We start from the raw sequence: 24,575 nt of genomic DNA on the forward strand, positions 1-24,575 counted from the left end.
AGCAACAAATTTTCTTTTCAAGTTTAAGGGAGGCACTCTTCTTTAAACCTAAGTCTACACTCATTGCATCCTTTGCAGCAACCTTGCATAGCTTATTAAAAACTTCTTACAAATCAGCACACTCAGAGAGTTCTCCATCAGAAAAGTTTTCTTTAACCACAACACTTTCATCAACTACAGTAGTAGCTGTGAAAGAAATGAAGTTTCCATCTTTATCACTACTAGACTCGTGATTAGAAACTTCATCAACACTAAGGGTTACAACCATAACTTTACCCTTTGATCTTAAGAATGTAGGATATTTAAATTTCACATGACCATACCCTTGACAACCAAAACACTATTGTAGAGAATTACTAGAGGTTTGACCAACTTTTTCTTTAGATTTATTAGTATTGTTAACTTTAGTTGGTTCATTCCTCTTGAAATTCCTGAATTCAACATTGTTTTTATCTCTTGCCCTTTTGTTGTTATTCCCAAGAAAGTTTCTAAAGTTCTTGGCAAGATATGCAATCTCTGTAGAAGAGAGTCTATCATCAAATCCATTCCCATTAACATTATCTACTGACTTAAGAGCCATTGATTTGGATTTGTTTGTCTTGGATAGGTCTAGCTCATAGGACTAGAGAGATCCTACAAGCTCATCAACGGGGATGGAGTCCACATCATTACTTTCTGTAATGACAATCACTTTGGGTCTAACATCCTCAGTCAAGGATCTAAGAATTTTCCTAACAATCTTAAGCTGATCATAAATTTCACCCAAATTATAAGAAAAGTTAACAATATAATTAAGCTTAACATAGAATACATCAAAACACTCATCACCAGACATTCGAATGCTTTCAAATCTAGTAGTTAACTACTGCAACTTATTAATCTTAACTGCCTTTGTGCCTTCATGCACAGTTTGGATAATATTCCATGTAGTATGAGCAACCTCAACATTTGAAATTCTCTTAAATTCCTCCATAGAAACAATATTAAAAATAGCATTCATGGCTTTGCTATTAAAAGCAGTTGCCTCTTTTTGAGAAGTTGACCACTCACTAATAGGAGTAGTTGGTTTCTCCCATCTGTATTCAACAGAGTTCCAAACTCACACATCAAAAGATTTTAGGAATGCTTTTATCCTTACTTTCCAGTAAGTATAGTTGTTCCCATTAAAATGAGGTGGGATCATAAGAGAGTGACCATGTGCCATAAAAACAGGGAGTCAAGGATCAACTCTTAGATCAAAAGATCTAAAACACAAGAGCTAACTTGCTCTGATACCACTTGTGCATTTTTAGACCTCTTAACACAAATTGTTTAACTTAGTTATTTAGCCAAGTGATTACTTAGATAAATTATTTAGTTCTAAGTTAATACAATAAAATCATATCGTGTAAATAGTACGGAAATATAAAGAACACAACGATATGATAACCCAGGAAAACCTAATAGGGAAAAAACTTGGGGAGGATTTAACCTAGCTATCCTCAAGGTAAAACAAATCCACTATGAAAGAATTGAATTTTTTACAATAGAACTTAGACCACTAAAATCCTATTGCTATGTCGGGTAGAAAACTTACTACCATGACCACGTGACAGCTCCGAGTCCATAGACTACTTCTTTCTTTGATCTTCAGTAATCGCAAGTTCTTCTACTTGTGATTTTGAGACTCCACTCAAAGGTTTCAAATCTTCTTTAAAGTTCTTTATGCAGCAATTGAAGAGATCATTAAGTTCTTGACTCGAATCTTGATCTTGACAACTCTTTGTGTATGTATGAAGGTAAACACCTCTAGATTTCACAGAAGATTCTCTCTAAAGACTTCTAAAATGTAGATAGATTTTTTTCTTTTATACATGAAGTAAAACACTTAACCCTACACCTTATATGGGCTTGGGCTGAATTGGAAATTCTGTAGAAAATTAAATCTCCACAAGTTTCAATTGATCGAGTCTAATTTTCAATTGATTGAGTCTTGCAGATTTTGTCCAATAACTTCTGCAATCACTCGCTTCATATTTTACAATTAAACACACTTTGAGCAAGCCTAAACACCTAAACCTAGACTTTATGTTTTGATAATGGTTTGCCAGCATATTACAAATTGAAGTTCTAATACATTAGTTCCTAAACTCTTAGAACCTAACAAATTCTCTCTTTGACAATTCGTGACAAAACATGTCACAAAAATTAAAATGCTCAAAGTAAAACAACACATTCAATTAGAAAGCCTTAATTACAATTCAACCTAACCACTATCTATCAGTTGCTAAAGTAGGCAGCAACCACAACTGAATTAACCTGTAAATTCCTAAAACACTCAACAAACACATAAACACATGTGTGGAAAATACAAGTAAAAAAAATTAAACTTATTGATTTCACAAAACATAAAATAAAGACATATACCATGAATAACCTCATAATATTAATCAATAATCAATGTACCATTTGTGAAACAAGAAACATAAAAACACATAAACATAATGTCTCCCCCTAACATATACAACCCATATAAAAAGAAATACATCAAAGCCAAAATGAACATATCAAAAACTCCTAGGTACAATTTACAATCTCCCCCTATCTCCATATGTATGTACTCGTTCTTTTTGTGACGAATTGCCAAAGGCAATCATGACTCATCAGAGGGTGGAGCCTGTGGAGTAGAACCTCTAGCATGCACCAAATCTGATTGTAAGGCCGCAACCTCATTGAGCACATCCAATAGAATCCGTCCATGCACTGTTTGAACGGTCAAAATGTTATCCAATATAGCACGCAAGGAAGAGTCGCTCGATGTAGATGGTGGAGGATCCATGATAGCTGTGGGGTCTATATATGCCTCAGCAAAAGGATCACTAGAAGGAGGAGGTCGAGATGCATCACCTGTGGAAGACTCGTCTAAATCATACTAACAATAGGTTAACATGTTCAGGTGTTATTTTTTATAGGCTAAAATGAAATATATATATATATATATATATATCTGTGTGTGTGTGTGATGTGTGTGTGTGTGTGTGTGTGTGTGTGTCATCCTAGAACAAACTACAATTAAAAATAAAGGTATTGTGAAAAAAAAAGTGCGACATTCACAACATTTTCATAACAAATTATATGTGGTAAATTGTTATTGGTTCTAATTTAAACTTACCAATGAAATTATTTTTTTGCCTATCAACAATAATTCGTAACAACCTACTACTTTATGATTTGTTATGAAAATATTGTGAACATAACTGTAGAGAGGAAAAATTCCTGACCTATCACAAGCTGACACATCATACTACCAAGTCCACAAAGTACAACTTATGACAAAGCACCATGTACTATTACTAGTTTCTACCATCACCATTTAGGAGCCAACAGAAATTTGCTAAGTGTTCTGGAATAAAAACATTAAAAAAAGTATGCAAAATGCCAATCACACATTAGCGCGTGTAAGTAATGACATATGCCACACATTAGCACGTGTAAGCAATGACATCGACACATGTAAGCGATGACATAAGCGATTCAATCAATATCTAACATGTGTCACTTTGAACATCTAGACATTTTAGCCAATCAAACAATGCCATGTGTCTTGGAAAAAAAGTCTTAAAAATCCTCTATTCAAACTATGACACATGTCACCAATCAGACTTCACCATGTGTCGCTCATCTACCCCCAAACTCCTATAAATAGAAGTCTTTCTAAGGCATTTCAAGACACCAAGACATCTTGGAACACACCAAGACATCTTGGGAGAGATCTTGGAACATACCAACACATCTTGGGATACACACCAAGACATCCTGGGATACACACATCAAGACATCTTGGAACATACCAAGGCATCCATGCCACAAGCAACATTAAGGAAGATTCAGAATTGTAGAAGCTCCATTAGAATCAACCCCTGAAGCCTCCAGAAATTTCAAGATCTTCAACCTCAAATACAAAGAACATTCAAACCAGAATCATCCAAACTACATGCCTAGATCTTAAAGTTTGCTAGAATCAAGCCTAAAAGCCTTTAGAAACTTCAAGAAACTACAAATCATCAAAGCTCTATAGATTCAAGCCCAAAATCTCCGAAAAACTTTTGCCATAAACCTTCGAATACGAAGAACATTCGAAGAGAAATCATCCAAATCATCTTCCTAGATCTCTAAATTCATTAGAATCAAGCTCAAAAGCCTCCAGAAACTCCAAGGAACCACAAATTGGTGAAGCTCTACAGATTCAAGCCTCCAAAGCCCCGAAAAATTTCCACCACAAACCTTCAAAGGTGAAGAATGCGTGAAAAACATGAAGAACACACGAAGAACACAAAGAACTTGAAGAACAAAGGATTTCTAACAACTTCATAGCTAGAGATTTATTGTAATTATGTTTCAAAGATCTTCGATCCATTCCTCAAACAGATTGAAGGATATTTGGTGTTCAAATAAAAATCACATTACGACAATTCTAATCAACAAATCTTTCAAAGAGATCAAATCAGAGAATCACTCTTTTGTAATTTCAGAAAATGGTTCCACACATTCATCAATACAAATTCATATTTGTGAAACTATTTTACTTGTTTGACTTTATTTCAAACTCGAAATTTAGTCGTTCCACAATAGCATTTCTCTTGTGAAAATATTAAGACATTTTGTTGTCATCATAATATTTTCACAATTACTAAAGTGTCAATTCTTTATGAGTCAATAAAGTATAACAAAATTATAAAGTTATTACGAAAATTTTGTAGCATTACGTTGGGTTTCTATAAATTTTTTTTTTTTTAGTTTAGTCAACTTTGTTGAGCCAAAATTAACTATTTCATATACAATTTTCTTGGGTTAACTTTTTGTATTTTTTATTGTATTTTTATCTTTACACACCATTTTAAGTTAAAACACATAGTTTTACACACACAAAATAATAAAAATAAAAATTTTTGGATAAAAACACTTTTCATCCTTTATGTTTAGGGTAGTTCACAATTCTTCCTTAAACTTTAAAATCAAAAAAATTTCCCCTTAATATTTTGGAAAAGATCAAATATGTCATATTCTCAATTAAATCCTAATCAAAGCTTATGATTCTTAAAATATTACACTGTGTAATGTCTAAAATACTCCCATTAAATTTTAACATTCCAAAAATTTGTTCATGTATTTTAAGTTTTAGATGGTAATAATGCTTAGAAGTTGGAATGGTGATATAAGTTTTTTATTTATTTTTTATTTTTTATTATTACCTAAAAAATATTGATTTTTTAGGTTTAAATCTTCAAAACTTATAATTTATCTAATGAAAATTTGATGACACATGCCTTTTGTTATTTTTTTTTTCTTTTCTTGCCTAAAATGGGTGTTCATTAAAAAATAAGTAAGGTAAATATATAACCTAGACTTATGTAGAATGATAAAGAAGAAAGTATGAATGAAATTTTTTTCAGTGCTTATGGTTAAAGGTATTTGATGAAAAAACTCAATTGTAGCATATGACATTATTCATTATGAAATTTAAATATTGTGTGTTGACACCCTATTTTGCAACCCGCATTTAACCTCACATGTAGGGTAAAAGGGTACTTTCACCTCGAAAATATGCATCTTGATTCTGGCCATTAGATCCTTAATCTCATTTCACAAAAATGATCTTGATATTGTAATGATCAAATCAACTGGTCACAAGCCTTAATCGGACCACTAGATTGAAAGTTATCATCAAATCAAGTTTTAATGGCTAAGATGCACTATCAAAAATTGAGTTCAACTATATGTGATTATGAACAATTGATTTCAATTGATTATAAGTGCAATCAATTGGAGATCAATGATGTGTCATAATTTGATTGGTTAGGACTACATTTAATGGTGAGGTTGCATACACCTAATTAATTACATAGTTAAACATTAATTATTCAATGAGTAATTTTTACAATTATCTTTTAATTAGAGTAAATTTGGGACCAATTAAGTCTGAAATTAGAGTGATTGGAGCCATTTAATGTTAATTGGGAGCTAATTTGGGACCTATTAATGTTAATTGTGCTGAAACTATTTTCTAACAAATGATCTTTGCTCACCATTTCATCGATATCTCTCAGAATATTTTGAATCTATGAATGAGGTTAATTTTCCCAGAAACTAGACCTCTGGGGCTTCAATTTGAGTATAAGAATGAGATAATTCCGATCAAAATTGAGTCAGATATGATTTTTCGAAATTTGTTCTATAAGCTGTTACAGCAGCAACGGGAAAACCGAATTTTAGCTTGCTCCTCACTTCCACCAATTTCTCCATTTAATGCACCAGATATTCTCCAAGGCTAAAATGAGGTCTAGGTTCATGATTCTTTGTCAATCCTCATAAAATGGCCTTCCATTCATATTTCCTCCACCACTACTATATAAATCCTCTCTTTCTTTCATTCCAAGACACACAAAACACCTACTCTCTTCTCCTCTCTTGAGTTCTAGTGAAGTTGAGTAGTCATGTCATATCTTGGTCTTCTTGAAACTCAAGGTATTGAGTGAGACTTACGCTCCCTCTCTTAGCTCTTCCTTTCCTCCACCCTTAGGATTTCTCTCAAAAGATTTTCCCTCTACCATATGGATCTTGCATGAAGGTATAATCCATTTCCCTAAATGTTTTTTGTGTTGCCATGATGAGAGTTTAAGATTAAAGCATAATAGTAATCATTTAAATTTCCTTGAATATGTTTGAATGTTCTTAATTGTTCTTCACATGTTCTTGGTTGTTCATCATATGTTCATGCATATCACTAGTTTTAATCTTAAATCCACATAAAAAATATAAAAAAACATGTTTGTTTAATAATTCTTTCAAATCCTTGAATCTAGATTATCACCATCCACACACATTCACTAGAATTTATTTTTCAATTCAAATGCAATGCTTAATAAATTAAATTATGGTTTATTACATGCACACACATTAAATTCAACATGTAAATTGATTGACATATTAGATAATATGATATGAATGTTGACCACCATAGTCTAGAAGACCGGTTTCACCGGGCATGGTGGGTGCCTAACACCTTCCCACCTTGTAACATAGTCTCTAAACTCATATCAAAGGTTGATAGACCAATGTTTATCCTTGTAATTTTCAATTTCTAAATTGTAACTAGGAAACAAAGTTATGTATTTTATCTTAGATTGTATCTAGGACCAAAGCCATGTAATTTTCCTATGATCAATGTAAGTTCAATTGAAAATTAATAAAATGAGGAATTTTTCAATTTTGGTTTTCTTATTTATCCCAATAATTAAATAAGTGGTAATTTCATTGTAAAACCCTTAATCTAAAGGGGAAAATATAACTAGTCAAACCTTCATTTTGAGAGACAATAACATAACTCCACCCATTCACGTGGGTTTGGCCCAACAAACATCAAAAAAAGCGGGCCGGGGACACGGTCTCTCACATTGTGACAATGTCTTAGCAAAACTCAGTTGCTTATTGTTGAAAGATGATGATATTTGGTATTATTCTTAGAAGTTTTTAGTGAGTGGATATTATTTTTTAGCAAATAAGTACTAAGAAACTACTATAGTAAAATAGATATTCATATGTTAAATAGTTATCATAACTTTGTGTGTAATTAACTATCGAAATTATTATATGAATAAGATTAACTTTTTATGACATATATTTTTTATGTATGTAGTTTCATACTTCAAAATTTTTTTTTTAAATTTTCTCACTTAAGAGGATGCATGTGCCACCCTACCTAGTAGTCTCAAAAGAAGAAAATGAGAGAGAGAGAGAGAGAGAGAGAGAGAGAGAGAGAGAGAGAGAGAGTTAACTCAATTAACACAAAGTGGCTTATCATCACCACCACCACCACAACCAACATAATACATTAATACTAATAGTATTGCTATGACCATTACTGTTGTCACTGTACCATCCTTGTTGTAACTAATTTAATACTTTAAATTTTTAACTTTTGGATATACCCAAACAAATAATAAAAGCTTAATTGATAAGTTTGAAATTCCCACAAATTTAAATTCTACCATTCTAAAAGTTCTAATATTTTTTCAAATTATTATTCCAAAACAACATAAAAGTTGACAATTATTTAGAATAACACAAACAACAATTAACTAGAACTTCTACTTCTACCGAAGATACTAGTTATTTCGATTTTTTCCCCTCCTCTAAGGAGTGGTGGCATTGCATGTGGGTAAAGTCCACAGGCTTAGGAGGCCTTATATTCAAGATTGGGTTGCTTTCGAAGAAGAAGCTCAAACCTGCCATTCAAAGTCAGCATCTCTGGAAATTCATCTTGGGAAGGGGAGAAAATGGGCAAATGCCCCTTTCAAAAAAAAAAAAAAAATCAGCATTTTGCTCCATTTTTCAAACTAATTAGGGAAATGCTCATCTTTTGAAACTCGATCTTCTCAAAATCAAGTTATAAACAAAAAAAAAAAAAAAAATTATGGACCTCTATAGTGGTATTTTAAGGAGTCTATAGTGACGTTTTAAAGACCTATAGTGCGTTTGTAACTCGATCTCCATGAAGTCGAGTTACATGCAATTTTTTTTCCTTTTTTTTTTTTTTTTTTTTTTTTTTTTTTTTTACCTATAACTCGATTTCATGGAGATTGAGTTATAAACATCACTATAGGCTCTTAAAACGCCACTATAGCTCCTTAAAAACGCACTATAGGTTAACTCGATTGAGAAATCAATTTCAAAAGAGGGTATTTCCCTAATTAGTTTGAGAAAGAGAGCAAAATGTTGGATTTTTTTTTATAAAATGGTCAAAGGCCATTTTTTCCTGGAAGGGCTATGGTGGAAGCCTATTGTGTGCCATAACACTATGTCTTCAAAAATGAGCCAAACCAACTAGTTTGATTTTCAATATACACTTGTCTTAATACACTCATAGAAATACTTTGGAGATGTTTGATAACTATTTTTTCATCTTATTTTCTGTTTCCAAAAATAATTTTCTATTTTTGAGATTAAAAACTTGTTTGCCAACCCAAAATAGATAGAAAACAAAAACTATTCTCAAAATACAATTTGTGAAGGAAATTGAAAATAGTTAAAAGGCTATTTTTAGTTTCTAGTCTTCAAAGCTAATGAAAATATGACTCTAATTTAATGAATCCATCCCATTTAATGAGTTAGTACCAAAGTTTGAACCCTAGTAACAACATATTTCAGTATTTTTTACTTTTTTCTTTAAATTTTTTTTTTTTTAATTTCAACTAGCCAAACATGTTTTTGATTTCAAAAATATAAGAATTTTTTTTTTTTTTGTTTCTATTCTCAAAAATAAGTTTTTGAAAATAGAAAACAAAAACTATTACCAAACATAACCTTAGTTAAACATATTATGAACTCACATTATATATATATATATATAATACTTAATATCAATCTAGATAATAGCATATTATTCTTTCTTTTTAATGAGACATATTACTCATGTTAGTACTAAGCGATGAGGTTATGTTTGGTAATAGTTTTTATTTTCTATTTTCAAAAACTTGCTTTTGAGAATAGGAAAAAAAAAATCTTTTATTTTTGAAATCAAAAACACATTTGATTAGTTGACATTAAGAAAACAATTTTTTGAAGAAAAAAATAAAAAAAAATGCTGAAATATGTTTTTACTAGGATTCGAACACTAGCGCTAACTCATTAAATGGGATGGATTCATTAGGATTCATTAAATCAAACTCATATTTTCATTGGCTTTAAAAACTAGAAAATGAAAACAGTCAAAAGACTATTTTCAATTTCTTTCACAAATTGAGTTTTAATAACAATTTTTATTTTCTAGCCATTTTGGGTTGCTAAATAAGATTTTTAGTCTCAAAAATAAAAATTATTTTTGGAAACAGAAAATAAGGGTAAAAAACAGTTACCAAACATTAATGTTGAAAAACTCAAAAAAATGTAGCATATTCATTATATTGTCTTTGCTTGTTATGGCTTTCTAATTAATATATTAAGAAGTCGTATTACACTTATAATTCTCATGTAATAATTTTTAGTGATTACAGAAATTTTAATTACAACTTACAAATGTTTTTTTGTTTAACTCATAAAATGATTAAGTTATAACATTTTAAAATTTTATAGTATAACTTGAAGAATAATTCTGGATTTCTTTTATAATTGATACATAAAGAGAATTTGAAAAATACACTCATTTAAAATCAAAACCAAATGAAAACGAGACATCTGAGTCAAATTTAAAATCAATATGAATCACAGCATATAAATAAATAAATAAATTATCACTGCTGAGTGGTCGATTATCTGAAGGTGGTGGATGGTGAGCAGTGGCAGTCGCACTCTTGTTCATCCTCTTGGTCTCTTTTGTTCTCTGTTTTTTTTTTTGTTTTTTTTTTTTTTAAACTAATCATTTGGTCTCTGTTTCTTTCTTTTCTTTTTGGTTTTGTTTTGCTTTTATACCCTTACCTGTTCTACCGGTAATAGGTTTACTACTAAACTCAAGTAAATGGTTAGGATTGAAACAATAAAAATAAATGGCTAAGATTTGGGTGGGTACGGTATCCACTTAAAAAATAGGTGGGTACCATAGAATGACCCCTACATCATCAGTCACGTCACCTTATTTTGGGATCCCCCACCCCTTTTTAATACAATTTTAGGATATATATATATATATATATATACACATCCCAATTTTAGCTTACATAACTTATTCGGTTCTCTTCGGTCTATTTTGGTCCATTTCGTTTCACTTTGGCCCACTTCGGTTTAGTTCGACCCATTTCAATCCACTATGGTTCATTACAGTCTAGTTCAATCTATTTGGGCCATTTTAGTCCATCTCTAAAATGGAAAATTCCAAAGCTATACACATCCTTCTTAACTAGTGGATCTTAAAACTAGGAGTATCAAAATATGTAATAATAAAACTTGGGCTATTTGTAACTTTTAAATTATATCATATCAATCACTCACATAAGTAGAGACAAGGGGGGTAATTTTCCTGGACCTCCACCAAAATTCTCCTGTTGTACTATTAATTAAAAAAAAATTAATTGTTAGTCCCCTACCCCAACAAATATAATAATATTAGTTTAAAATTTAAAATTCAAAACACTTTAAATAGTCCTTCACATCAATTAAAACTTTGTCTCATATCCCATATCACAGCTCCAAAGCAAATTGGTATTCACACAAAAACTAAAACAAAATGTAATTAGTCCTATCTCCAAACTCAAAAAATTTTCTAAAAAAAAGAATAAAATAAAAAACAGAAACGCACAAAAAAATGATGACTCTGAGGACCACCCCAAAAATTTCTTCACAACAACAATTTGGATGTTTTGCGGCTTCAACAAGCAATCATCAATCTCTAAGATATCGCCTTCAGATATGCCTTCTATATTTTCAATGTCACAAATTCGTTATCATCCCTGTTACCATCTTTGTTGTAACCAATTTAATACTTCAAAATTCTTAACTCTTGGATATACCTAGAAAATTAATAAAATCTTAATTGATGAGATTGAAATTCCCACAAATTTAAATTCCTCCATTTTAAAAGTTCTAATAGTTTTTCAAATTCTTATTCTGAAAACAACATAAAAGTTGACAATTATTTAGAATATCTAATAGCACAAATAACATTTATCTAGAACTTCTACCGAAGATGCTAGTTATTCCGATTATTTTTTTTCCTCCTCTAAGGAGTGATGGCATTGCATGTGGGTAAGTCCATAGGCTTAGGAGGCCTTAAATTCAAGATTGGGTTGCTTTCGAAGAAGTTTGAAGTGCGGAGCTCAAACCCACCATTCAAAGTCGGCATCACTAGAAATTCATCTTAAGAAGGGCTATGGTGGAAGCCTATTGTGTGCCATAACACTATGTCCTTGTCGTCAATATCCCTATTCCTGCAAAATGAACCAAATCAACTGGTTTGATTTTCTTCATTGCTACCTGCTTTATTACTGGAAAAAATTGAATGTGACAAAACTTCCATGATAGTTATTAGGGTTGACAATAATATTGGAAAATTTCTGGTTGCTCCTTGACCAGGATAACATTGTACTCTTTCCTCTTAAATTCATAATAGACCACGCCATGAATTAATTAGTGGAATCTATCATGAATGTGAGAGGAGTAAACACTAGATCACCATACTATGGGAACTCCTAATAATTACTTCTATATTACCTCCCAATTAATTCAAGTCAATGTGTATGTTTTAAATACCTAATTAGCTTAATGAAGTTTCACCCACACCCAAATTTCAAGTATTTAATTATAATTGTTTTTTTTTTTGTTGCTAAATAAGTATAAATTTATTTTGAATATTAATATAAACTTAGGCATGGCTTTTACATGTCATGCCAACTCTACCCCATTCCCATCCTCACCATCTAAGACTTTCTCTTTTCCTTCTTTTAATTTTCTTTTATATATCTTCCAACAACATAATTTCTTTGAGTCGAAGTGAATTTGTGGTTTTAGCTAACGAAGAGAAGGATACAGTACCTAATAAAAAAGAGAGTTAAATATGCTATTATCCTTAAAATTTAGCACAATTTTAGTCTTAGAAATTTGAAGTGATTATTTTTTTGTCACCTAGATGACATGGTCAAATTGATCTAGAAACCATCATGTCCTTGCTCAATAAATACTAAAACTAAAAGTGATCTTTTAAAGTTTGTTAGGGACTAAAATCAATTACTTTAAGTTTTTTAGCAACACGATCACTTAAATTTAAAGTAATCTCCTTTTGTTCCTAACAAACTAAAAGTGACAGAGTCAAGATTTAATTTAAGTGAATACTTTAAACTTAAGTGGAGGGTGTGTGATTTGAGTGGATTTGTAACTTGATTAGTAGTGAAAGTGAGATAAAGGGTATGTTTGGTACATTGAATGTAGATTACATTAGAAATGGTAATCTTTATTACTGGGAATAGAAGATATTGTAATGGAATAACTATTACTATTCATAAGTTTGGTTGTTACATATGGAAAGCTTGTAAAAGATGATGTACAAGAAAACTTTATATTTTTGGAAATATATTAATTTTAAAACCTATTATATGCACTAAGGAATAGTTATTACATCTATTTTAAAGAGGAATAGTTATTCTTCAATTTAAAGAATAATTATTCCAATGTAATAACTAATCCATGTAATAAAGACGCAACCAAATAACCAAATTGATATTATACATAAATAACTATTTCATTACAGGAGTTATTACAGCGTACAAAACGTACCCAAAGTGAATTTTTTAAGAGAAGAGGGTGAAAGTGAGATAAAGTGAAAGGGAAGGAAAATAGATCCAAAGAGGGTGTGCTAATTTTTAAAAGTGGGAATTGATCCTAAAAAAAAAAAATAATAATAATAATAATAATAAATAAAAGCTATTGCCTCTTCTTTGTAGCAGCAATTTTATTACGATGTAAAAACATGTTTTTGATTTATATAGATTTGCCCAAACTTATCTTATTTTTCTTTCTTAATTTTTTGTTTTGTTTTGTTTTGTTTTTCTATTAGGACAAAGTTTAGCTATAAAATTTGTTGTTGTCTAAGGCTCCAAACTTACTCAATAAAATAAATATTATTACATATTTCGAAAATCTAGCTGTTGAAGTGCATGTTTTTTATGTTATTCATACACATGTCAAATTTTGTATTAATAGGATATTATTTACCATATGATCTATAAGCTTATATTTTATGCATAACTTTAAACTAAAAAAAATTTGCAATTTAGATAATTTATTGATGACATATCATTGATATTTAATTTTCTAGAAATTTTGTAAGCACAGAGGATATAAGAAGAATATATAATCCGATGGTGAATTTGTTAAAATTCACCGCCAATAAAAAGATATTGAGTAAGGTTGTAGCCTAAGGTTACAACCAATTTTGTAGTTAAACTTTGCCTTTTCCATTATATATATAGGCAGCGTGATAAGGAGTCACCTCTCTCTTTTATTAACTCCCTCCTTTTACATGTGAGTAGCAAAGTCTAATAAAATGCCAAGATGAACTGAGCAATAGATGCAAGGAACCTACTAACCTTCAAAAAAGAAAAAGAAAAAATTGTACTAGGTGGCAGACCTCTTTGGAATTGGGTAAAACAAAAAACGTTTTCCTTGTTTCAAAAACAGCCGGTCAGTGAGTTTGGAATGGTTCCATATCTTCCTTCTTATTTTATAGGACGATTTTGTGATCTTTTCCTTTTACTTTTTTGGTTCTAACTAACAATTTGAAGATCGAACTTATCTAAAATGCAGATCCTAGATATCTCGTTAAAAACTTCCAGGTAGTTGAGCGATAATTTATATGTAATTTTAGTCACATGATTTTGTTTGAAAAAGATAGTTTTAAATATGTTTCAAGTCAAACTTTGTTCATTAAGGTAATTAAAACCTACTTAATTATGATTATAATTATCATATCATTTTAAAATAAAATTTAAACGCTACTAAATATATGGTCAATAAAAGAATACCGTATGAAATGAATTCAGCACAAATCCATTAATTATGACCATTCTTTTTTTGATACAAGATAGAAATTCTACTCTAGCCTAATCTAAGTATATATGTGTATGAAGCTCTCTCATTGAAACTTGAACCACGTCCCCTTGCTACCCACACCCCATAAGCACTTATACTTGTGAAGTGACTATCGAACCAATAGTGTGCAGTGGTATTAATTATGACCATTATATGTGGTTTTGAGAAAGAAAAGTATTAGGATAAACTTATTTTAAAAGCCCAATTTTTATAGGTTTAACGGTACTTTTATACAATAAATAATATAAGCATAATAAACTAATAGAAATAAGTTCATGTCCAATAATAGCTGTCCCTTCTTTAAAATTGGTACAACTAGTTTCTCTTTGCTAGCGAAAGTTGGTCTTCCATCTTCTCCTAGGTGTAGAATAGCCATTCCTTCTATGAAGGTGTCTTTGTACCTTGAGGTAACAAGTTTACCTTTAGGCTTTGTGGTTTATTTTTATTTTTATTTTTTTTTTTTTGGGTGGCAGAGGCTGGTTTCCAGCCCTGCCAAGAGCAATAAGTTACCTATGTTGGAACTGTCGGGGGCTTGGGAACCAACGAACAGAAAATCAACTTGCAAAGATTGTGTGGACAAAAGATCTCTCTGTCGTGTTTTTAGTCGAAATATAGATGGATGAAGATAGGCTAATTCGTATTCAGGATCGTTTACAATTTAAGAATAGGTTTGTGGTACATAGGACAAATAAAGCAAGGGAGTGGTCTTGTTCTGGAAGGAGGGTTTCGTTCTTGATGTTCAAACTTTTCTAAATATCACATAGACACAAAGATTAATCAGCATACCAATGAGGAGTGGTGTTTCACAGCTTTTTATGGAGAACTTGACACTAGTCAAAGACATGAAGCTTGGGATAGATTACGAAGATTGAAGAACAAGGGATCAGGTACTTGGATTTGTGTAGGTGATTTTAACAAGATCACGAGACAATTAGAAAAAATGGGAGGGAGGGTTCCATCACATAATCAAATGCAGCCTTTTCATGAAGTGTTGGATGAATGTAGACTCATAGAACTAGGATTTGTTGGTTCAAATTTCACTTGGCATAAACACTATCCTATGTACATGGTGTAGGAGTGGCTTGATAGAGCTGTGGCATCAAATGAGTGGTTGTCTAAATTTCCAGATACAAAAGTATATCATTTAGATATTACTACATTGGACCATAAACCTTTGTGGATCGTCCCTGAAGGCATGGATTGTACTCAACAACGGCCATTTCGGTTTGTACAGATGTGGATGACGGATAAGGGATGTGGTGCAACAGTTAAGGGAGTGTGGAAGAAAAATTTTGATGAGCCACGGGCTAAGCAAATTTTAAAGAAAATTGACAAGTGTGGCCTTTAATTGACCTGGTGTTGACATGGTGGAGCAAAAATTTTGGCAGTGTATGTAAAGAATTGGAGAGAAAAAGGAAACAGTGGCAAAGGCAAAAAAATATGCTACAAGGGGTGGTGATACAAGCAGGTTGAGGTAACTTAAGTATGATATAAACTCACTGATGGATAAGGAAGCTAAGATGTGGAAGCAAAGATCAAGGGTGGCATGGTTAAAAGATGGGAATAAAAACACAAATTTTTTCCACCCTAAAGCTACACAAAGGCAACGAAGAAATTATCTCAAGGGTATTTTTCATGAATCTAGTCAGTGGTGTACCCATCAGAATCAGATTGTGGATATTGTAGTAAACTACTATCAGGACCTTTTTACATTGAGTAATCCAGAGAATGTTGAGGAGGTGTTGGTTGAAATTCCTCAAAAGGTGACTGAGGAGATGAACACTATACTAACAGCAACCTTTACAAAAGATGAGGTGGAAAAGGCTCTTAAGCAGATGGAGTATCTTAAGTCTCCTGGTCTTGATGGTACCNGGGGGGGGGGAGGGGGGTGTTATTGGGAAACAATTTTTCTTTTCTTCTTTTCTGGTACAATGGAAGACCTCACGAAATCATGGAGCTGTCTTACTTTATCTAAATGTGAAGGTTTAGACCTTCGACTGATGGATGAACAGGCAGACATAGCGTTTATAGTTGCAACAAAAATTTGACTAAGCGTGCTCTTAATATTGATGCTATAGCAAAAACGTTCACCCCTTTATGGAGATCAAAATACGGTTTTAGTTCTTTTCACCTTTGATGATAAGAGCGAGATGGAAAAAATTTTGTCAATGGAACCTTGGAGCTTTGATAAGCACTTTAATGGTTTTGCAAAGCTATGACAAGGAAACAGATCTGACCGAGATGGAGTTCAATGAGGTTACATTTTGGGTTCAAGTACATGATATACCAATCCAATTTCGAAACAAGAAGGTGGCTGAGTGGATATGTGGTGCCATTGGGATAGTGAATGAAACAATGGATGAGACAGAGGTTGAGGGGGATGGTTTTCTAAGGACTAGAGTCACCATTGATATTTCAAAACCATTGAGCCGTGGTCGAGTCATATCCTCAAGAATTGTAAGGAATTATAGGTGTCATTCAAATATGAACGACTGCCAAATATATGCTACTAGTGCGGTTGCCTTACACATGATGACCGTCACTATGAACAGTGGATAGTTAGTGAGGGAAGCCTACCAATTAAATCCCAATAATATGGTCCTTGGTTACGTGCTGCGCCCTTTATACTATCAAGAAGGAATGTGATCAAGGTCCCTAGATTCTACACTAGGAAATTCAAAGAACCAGCAATAGTAGCACAAGTTTAGTCAAAGAAACCCCTGGTGGTGGTGGTTCGAACGGGGAAGCCTCACCGGAGATTATTAGGCCGGAAAAGGAAACTACAGAGACATTATTGTAGGAAAATGTTTTTTCCAGATTTTTTGGAGCATAATCCGTAGCATTCAATTTCTAATCCCATGGGTCAAGGGATTCTTAGGAATTTGAATTTGAATACACCGAGTCTTAGGGATACAAAATCATTAGCAGAAATATTTGAGGAGAGAATTGAAGAGATTGATAGGGAATTGAATAAATTTAACCCCAATATAGATTTGGCAACCAAAAATATAGCAGGTACGGGTAAGGAAAACTTCTTGGAATCCTTATCACTTAATGATTCCACACCCTTGGTCACTCAAAATGCATGTGCACAGCAGCCTCAACTATATAGTCTACATCACGTGTACCACTATCAGTTTTATCTGATAGAAACCTGATGTCGCGGAAGCCTGAAGAGAAGCACACACGATGCTCTCTTGATGGACAGAAACTAAACTGTTAGTTCCTGGGTAGTAAACCTCGAATCCACGAGGGTTCCTTGAATCCACAAGGTGATAGGTCTGGAATCCACCAGAGAACACAAAAGACACAAGTCTGAATTTTTATTGATAATAAACTATGAAAAACGTTTACAGACTTAAGGCCTATTTAAGGGCTCCTTAAAACTTGACAACAAGAAAATATAATTAAAATAACTCCTAATTGATACCTAACCATAACAGGAACCAAATTTGACCTAAAAAGCATTAAATGCACCTAAAAACAAGGAAATAAATCACCTAAACCTAAAAAACGTTTTTTTACATAAAAATACCAAAAATAATAAATTACAATAATTAAATAGTAAATTGTGTCCTACATCAGACCCCTCCACTTGAAACAAACTCGTCTCGAGTTCATCTTTGAAATCTGGAATCTCCCATGCCAAGAGAACAAATACGTTGAATACTTCATCTTCTTTGTCTTCTTGCCAAACTTGAAAGTCATTATTGGGCAACTTGAACTTCTTCTCCCTTGATCTTCATGTAATTGACAATATTCACCAAATAAGAGTCAATGATCAAATCAAATCTTTCCACCCAATAAAATCAATAAACTTTGTTTCGGTGTCTCCCAATAAAATAATAGGAGTTTGAATGTTGCAATCATCTAACTTGATTTCATCAGATCGTTGACAACTTCCTCTATAATTTCTTCTTTAATGGTCTCTACTATCTCAACCTCAAGATCTTTCTCTATAATGGGGTCTCATTAATCTCCTCCACAATCTTGATTTTAGGTTCTTCTTCTATAACAAGGCCTTCATTAATTTCCTCAAAATCTCATATTCTTCTTTGACGTATCTATATTCTTCAAGAACAATATTTTCTTTAACATGTAATTCTTCCTTTAATGGTGGAATATTTGGCTCTTCAAAATAATTCAAGTATGAACTCCTTGGCCAATAATAATCTTGTATTGTATACGACAAGATTTCTTCACAATCCAAAGGATAAAATTTGATAGCAAGCATCTTTTTCATCCTTGGCCATGATCGAATTTTGTCTTTACCTTGTCGATTCTATCAGATTGTACTCGTTCCCACCAACATAAGGCATACTTACTAAGTTTATACAAAGCAAGTCCAACTTTTCTCTCATAACAAATATTCTCATAGTCAAATAAATCCTCTAGATCAAGTAACCAATCAAGAAAATCTTCTTTTAAAAAATAACCATTAAAACTTGCAATTCTCTTATAAGGTCTATATGAAATTTGCTTACCAATAGGTTGCCCGTGAGTTATGTCTCCGCTGCAGTTATCCCTATTGTTCCATTCTTCAACGGCGCCATCCTAGCATAGATATTTGTGAGTGCTTGTTGTACGTCACGTAATACTCCTAAGTTATTCGTCGTTGTTGTGGTGGTGGTTACCGTCTCGCCGGTTAGCAATCAGACCAGGGTAAGTCAAGGCTCTGATACCAACTGATGTCGCGGAAGCCTGAAGAGAAACACACACGATGCTCTCTTGATGGAACAGAAACTAAACTGTTAGTTTCTGGTAGTAAACCTCGAATCCACGAGGGGTTCCTGAATCCACAAGGGATAACTGGAATCCACCAGAAGAAAATGACAAAGTCTGTTTTATTGATAATAACTATGAAAAACGTTTACAGACTTAGGGGCCTATTTAAGGGCTCCTTAAAACTTGACAACAAGAAAATATAATCTAAAATAACTCCTAATTGATACCTAACCATAACAGGAACCAAATTTGACCTAAAAAGCATTAAATGCACCTAAAAAAAGGAAATAAATCACCTAAACCTAAAATAACGTTTTTTACATAAAAATACCAAAAATAATAAATTACAATAATTAAATAGTAAATTGTGTCCTATATCAGAACTGATGTCGCGGAAGCCTGAAGAGAAACACACACGATGCTCTCTTGATGGAACAGAAACTAAACTGTTAGTTTCTGGTAGTAAACCTCGAATCCACGAGGGTTTCCCTGAATCCACAAGGAGATAAAACTGGAATCCACCAGAAGAAAATTGACAAAGTCTGTGTTTATTGATAATAAGTCTATGAAAAACGTTTACAGACTTAGGGGCCTATTTAAGGGCTCCTTAAAACTTGACAAACAAGAAAATATAATCTAAAATAACTCCTAATTGATACCTAACCATAACAGGAACCAAATTTGACCTAAAAAGCATTAAATGCACCTAAAAAAAGGAAATAAATCACCTAAACCTAAAATAACGTTTTTTACATAAAAATACCAAAAATAATAATTTACAATAATTAAATAGTAAATTGTGTCCTACATCAGACCCCTTCACTTGAAACAAACTCGTCCTCGAGTTCATCTTTGAAATTTGAAATCTCCCATGCCAAGAGAACAAATACCTTGAATACTTCATCTTCTTTGTCTTCTTGCCAAACTTGAAAGTCATTAATTGGGCAACTTGAACTTCTTCTCCCTTGATCTTCATGTAATTGGCAATATTCACCAAATAAGAGTCAATGATCAAGTCAAATCTTTCTACTCCAATAAAATCAATAAACTTTGTTTCGATGTCTCCCAATAAAATAATAGGAGTTTGAATGTTGCAATCATCTAACTTGATTTCATCGAGATGTTGACAACTTCCTCTATAATTTCTTCTTTAATGGTCTCTACTATCTCAACTTTAAGATCTTTCTCTATAATGGGGTCTTCATTAATCTCCTCTACAATCTTGATTTCAGATTCTTCTTTGACTTCTCCATATTCTTCAAGAACAATATTTGCTTCAACATGTAAGTCTTCCTTTAGCGGTGGAATATTTGGCTCTTCAAAATAATTCAAGTATGAATTTCTTGGCCAATAATAATCTTGTATTGTATACGACAAGATTTCTTCACAATCCAAAGGATAAAATTTGATAGCAAGATCTTTTTCATCCTTGGCCATGATCGAATTTTGTCTTTACCTTGTCGGATTCTATCAGATTGTACTCGTTCCCACCAACATAAGCATACTTACTAAGTTTATACAAAGCAAGTCCAACTTTTCTCTCATAACAAATATTCTCATAGTCAAATAAATCCTCTAGATCAAGTAACCAATCAAGGAAATCTTCTTTTAAAAAATAACCATTAAAACTTGCAATTCTCTTATAAGGTCTATATGAAATTTGTTACCAATAGGTTGCCCTGAGTTATGTCTCCGCTGCAGTTATCCCTATTGTTTCCATTCTTCAACGGCGCCATCTAGCATAGATATTTGTGAGTGCTTGTTGTACGTCACGTAATACTTGCAAGTTATTCGTCGTTGTTGTGGTGGTTACCGTCTCGCCGGTTAGCAATCAGACCAGGGTAAGTCAAGGCTCTGATACCAACTGATGTCGCGGAAGCCTGAAGAGAAGCACACACGATGCTCTCTTTGATGGACAGAAACTAAACTGTTAGTTCCTGGGTAGTAAACCTCGAATCCACGAGGGGTTCCTTGAATCCACAAGGTGATAGGTCTGGAATCCACCAGAGAACACAAAAGACACAAGTCTGAATTTTTATTGATAATAAACTATGAAAAACGTTTACAGACTTAAGGGCCTATTTAAGGGCTCCTTAAAACTTGACAAACAAGAAAATATAATTTAAAATAACTCCTAATTGATACCTAACCATAACAGGAACCAAATTTGACCTAAAAAGCATTAAATGCACCTAAAAACAAGGAAATAAATCACCTAAACCTAAAACAACGTTTTTTTACATAAAAATACCAAAAAATAATAAATTACAATAATTAAATAGTAAATTGTGTCCTACATCAAAACCAAGTACCAGTAATTAAAGAATCCACATGGAATAGAATTTGCATGAAAGACATGGGGGTAGATACAATTATGGAGGATTCTGTGGGTGAAAAGAGAAGTGCAGACATCACTGGCAATCAAACTGAGTTACTGAAAAGAGAAAGGATTCTTAGGGGGACAACACAAACAAAATGATATTGGCAGAGGCTGGTTTCCAGCCCTGCCAAGAGCAATAAGTTACCTATGTTGGAACTGTCGGGGGCTTGGGAACCAACGAACAGAAAATCAACTTGCAAAGATTGTGTGGACAAAAGATCTCTCTGTCGTGTTTTTAGTCGAAATATAGATGGATGAAGATAGGCTAATTCGTATTCAGGATCGTTTACAATTTAAGCTTAAGTCTCCTGGTCTTGATGGTACCCCCCCCCCCCCATTTTTTCAAACTTATTGGTCTTTGGTGGGACCTGATGTTAAAAAGGCTATCTTGATGTATCTAAATTCTAGTATGCTCCCTAAATCCCTTGGACACTTTTTCATTACTCTTAATATTGAACAATAACTTGGTAGCTTTCGAGACCCTCCATTATATGCATAATCATTGCATAGGGAAAATAGGTTTTATTGCTTTAAAACTTGATATGAGTAAAGCCTATAATTGGGTGGAATGGAGTTATATGGAGAAAGTGTTGGTGAAGATGGGCTTTTGTGATAGGTGGGTCAAGCTTATGATGGAATGCATCACAATAGCCATCTATTTAGTTTTGATCAATGGGGAACCTTACGGTAATATTGTTCCTTCAAGAGGACCTAGGCAAGGCGACCCCCTCTAGCCTTATCTATTTCTTTTCTGTACTAAAGGGTTGCATAGATTGATCACTAGGGCAGCCACTAGTGGAGACATTCGAGGAGTTTCCATTTGCAAAAATGGACCTAAACTAACGCATCTTCTATTTACAGATGATAGCCTTGTTTTTTGCAGGTCAACAGAAGCTGAATGTCGTAATCTACTCCATATATTAGCTATGAAAGGGCATTAGGACAACAAGTGAACCGAGCAAAAACTAACTTGTTTTTTAGTAAATGCACTTCTCATAATATGCTGGTTCAAATCAAGAATGCAATCGGAGTGGCGGTGGTGCAACAATATGATAAAATCTAAGCTTGCCTTCTATTGTTGGTAGAAACAAAAAGGAGAGCTTTGATAACATTAAGCAGCAAGTTTGGAAAAAGCTCCAAGGATGGGAAGGAATATCGCTCTCACAAGCGGGGAGAGAGATTTTAATTAAAGCAATTGCCTAAGCTCTTCCCACATACACCATGTCTTGTTTTAAGCTACCCATTGGTTTATGCCATGATATTGAGTCTCTTATTCATCGTTTTTTCTAGGGACAAAGGGGCAACAATAGAAAAATAAATTGGGTTAAGTGGCAAGAGTTGTGCAGGCTAAAAACTCAGGGAGGACTTGGTTTCAAGGAGCTGCCAAGGTTTAACAATGGATTACTAGCAAAACAGACATGGTATCTTCTCCACAAACAGGACTCTTTATTTTATAAAGTGTTCAAAGCCAAATACTTCCCAAATAGCTCGATTATGGAAGCGAAAAATCCAAGCTTTGCATCTTACTTTTGGAAGAGTATCATCAAAAGCAAAGAGGTGATAAAGAAAGGGGTGGTCTGGCGAATTAGAGGTGGTGAAGCTATCCGAGTGTGGGGAGACAATTGGATACCAGGAACTGATATGAATCGGATCTTATCTCTATGTTGGCGTGGAGCAGAAAATTTCATAATGAGCCTTTTCATCGATCAGATAAATTGCAGGTCGAGGGAGGACTTGCTAGATTATTATTTGCTAAAATTTGAGGCAGAAAAAATTAACCATTCCCTCATCAAAAACATAGCAACACGACACCTTGACGTGGCCACACAACCCATCTGGTGAATATATAGTGAAGTCGGGATACAAGTTTTTGCAAAAGGAATTCCAAAGTCAACAACCCAATTCCTTAAATCCAGAAGCTTTGAAACTGCTGTGGTAGACAATTTGGAAATTAAATGTTCCCTCCAAAGTGAAAAATCTATTGTGGCGAGCATGTAAAGATTCTCTGCCAACGAAGCCAAATCTGGTTTTGAGAAAAGTGATTGCTGAAGACACCTGTGATTGCTGCAAAACTCATAGGGAGAAGTGGTCCATGCTTTGTACTCTTGCCCTAAACTCCAAGACTTATGGAGTAAATGCCCACAATGGTGTTAGGACATATGTGATTTGATGTTAGGAACATATGTCAAAATAGAATTGGTTAATCCTTTGACAAAATGTACTTTACTTGTAATTGGGTAGATCTAGGATGCGTTTAATACTTCAAAGAACAAGAATTCAAGTCTAGTATTGAAGCCATGCAAATCTATTCAAGAAACAAGTGAAGAAGGTTTGTTCACTAAAGTTGGACAGATTCCTGATAGATAGCTATCTATTGAGGTCTCAACAGCTGCTCAACAAATACTATCTATTGAGGTCTCGACAGCTGCTTGACAGATATTATCTATCAAGAATTATGAAATCAAAATTTTCAGATATGATTTTTGGCCCATGTTGACATGTATGTGTAAGGTTTCTTTTCTCACAACCCTAGACATATATAAGACTTATTTTAAAGGCCGCCACATAAGAGAATACAAGGAGAACACATGCAAAAGGTGATTGATGCCTTATTCTTTCTAGAAGCAACTACTACGTCTTTGCGCCTTAGGATTTTGTAACCAAGTGCTTCTTGATCTTTATTGTTGATGAAGTGAAGAACTTTGCAGCCAATATCTTCTTTAAGTTGGTGAGTTAGTCACGTACTGGGAGTCGTGCATCATTGTTTAGTCACTTACTGGGATCCGTGCAAAAAGGGTGGCGTTCATATATTGAAGAATTTAGAGGTTCTAAAGCGGTAGAAGCTTTTTACTGTAAGTTTATCTATAGGGATTGTAGAGTCTAGGGACAAAGGGTTTGTACTAGATTTGAAACTTCT

Source organism: Quercus suber, unplaced genomic scaffold, assembly GCF_002906115.3.
Source record: "Quercus suber isolate HL8 unplaced genomic scaffold, Cork oak 2.0 scaffold_993, whole genome shotgun sequence".
Taxonomy (NCBI): domain Eukaryota; kingdom Viridiplantae; phylum Streptophyta; class Magnoliopsida; order Fagales; family Fagaceae; genus Quercus; species Quercus suber.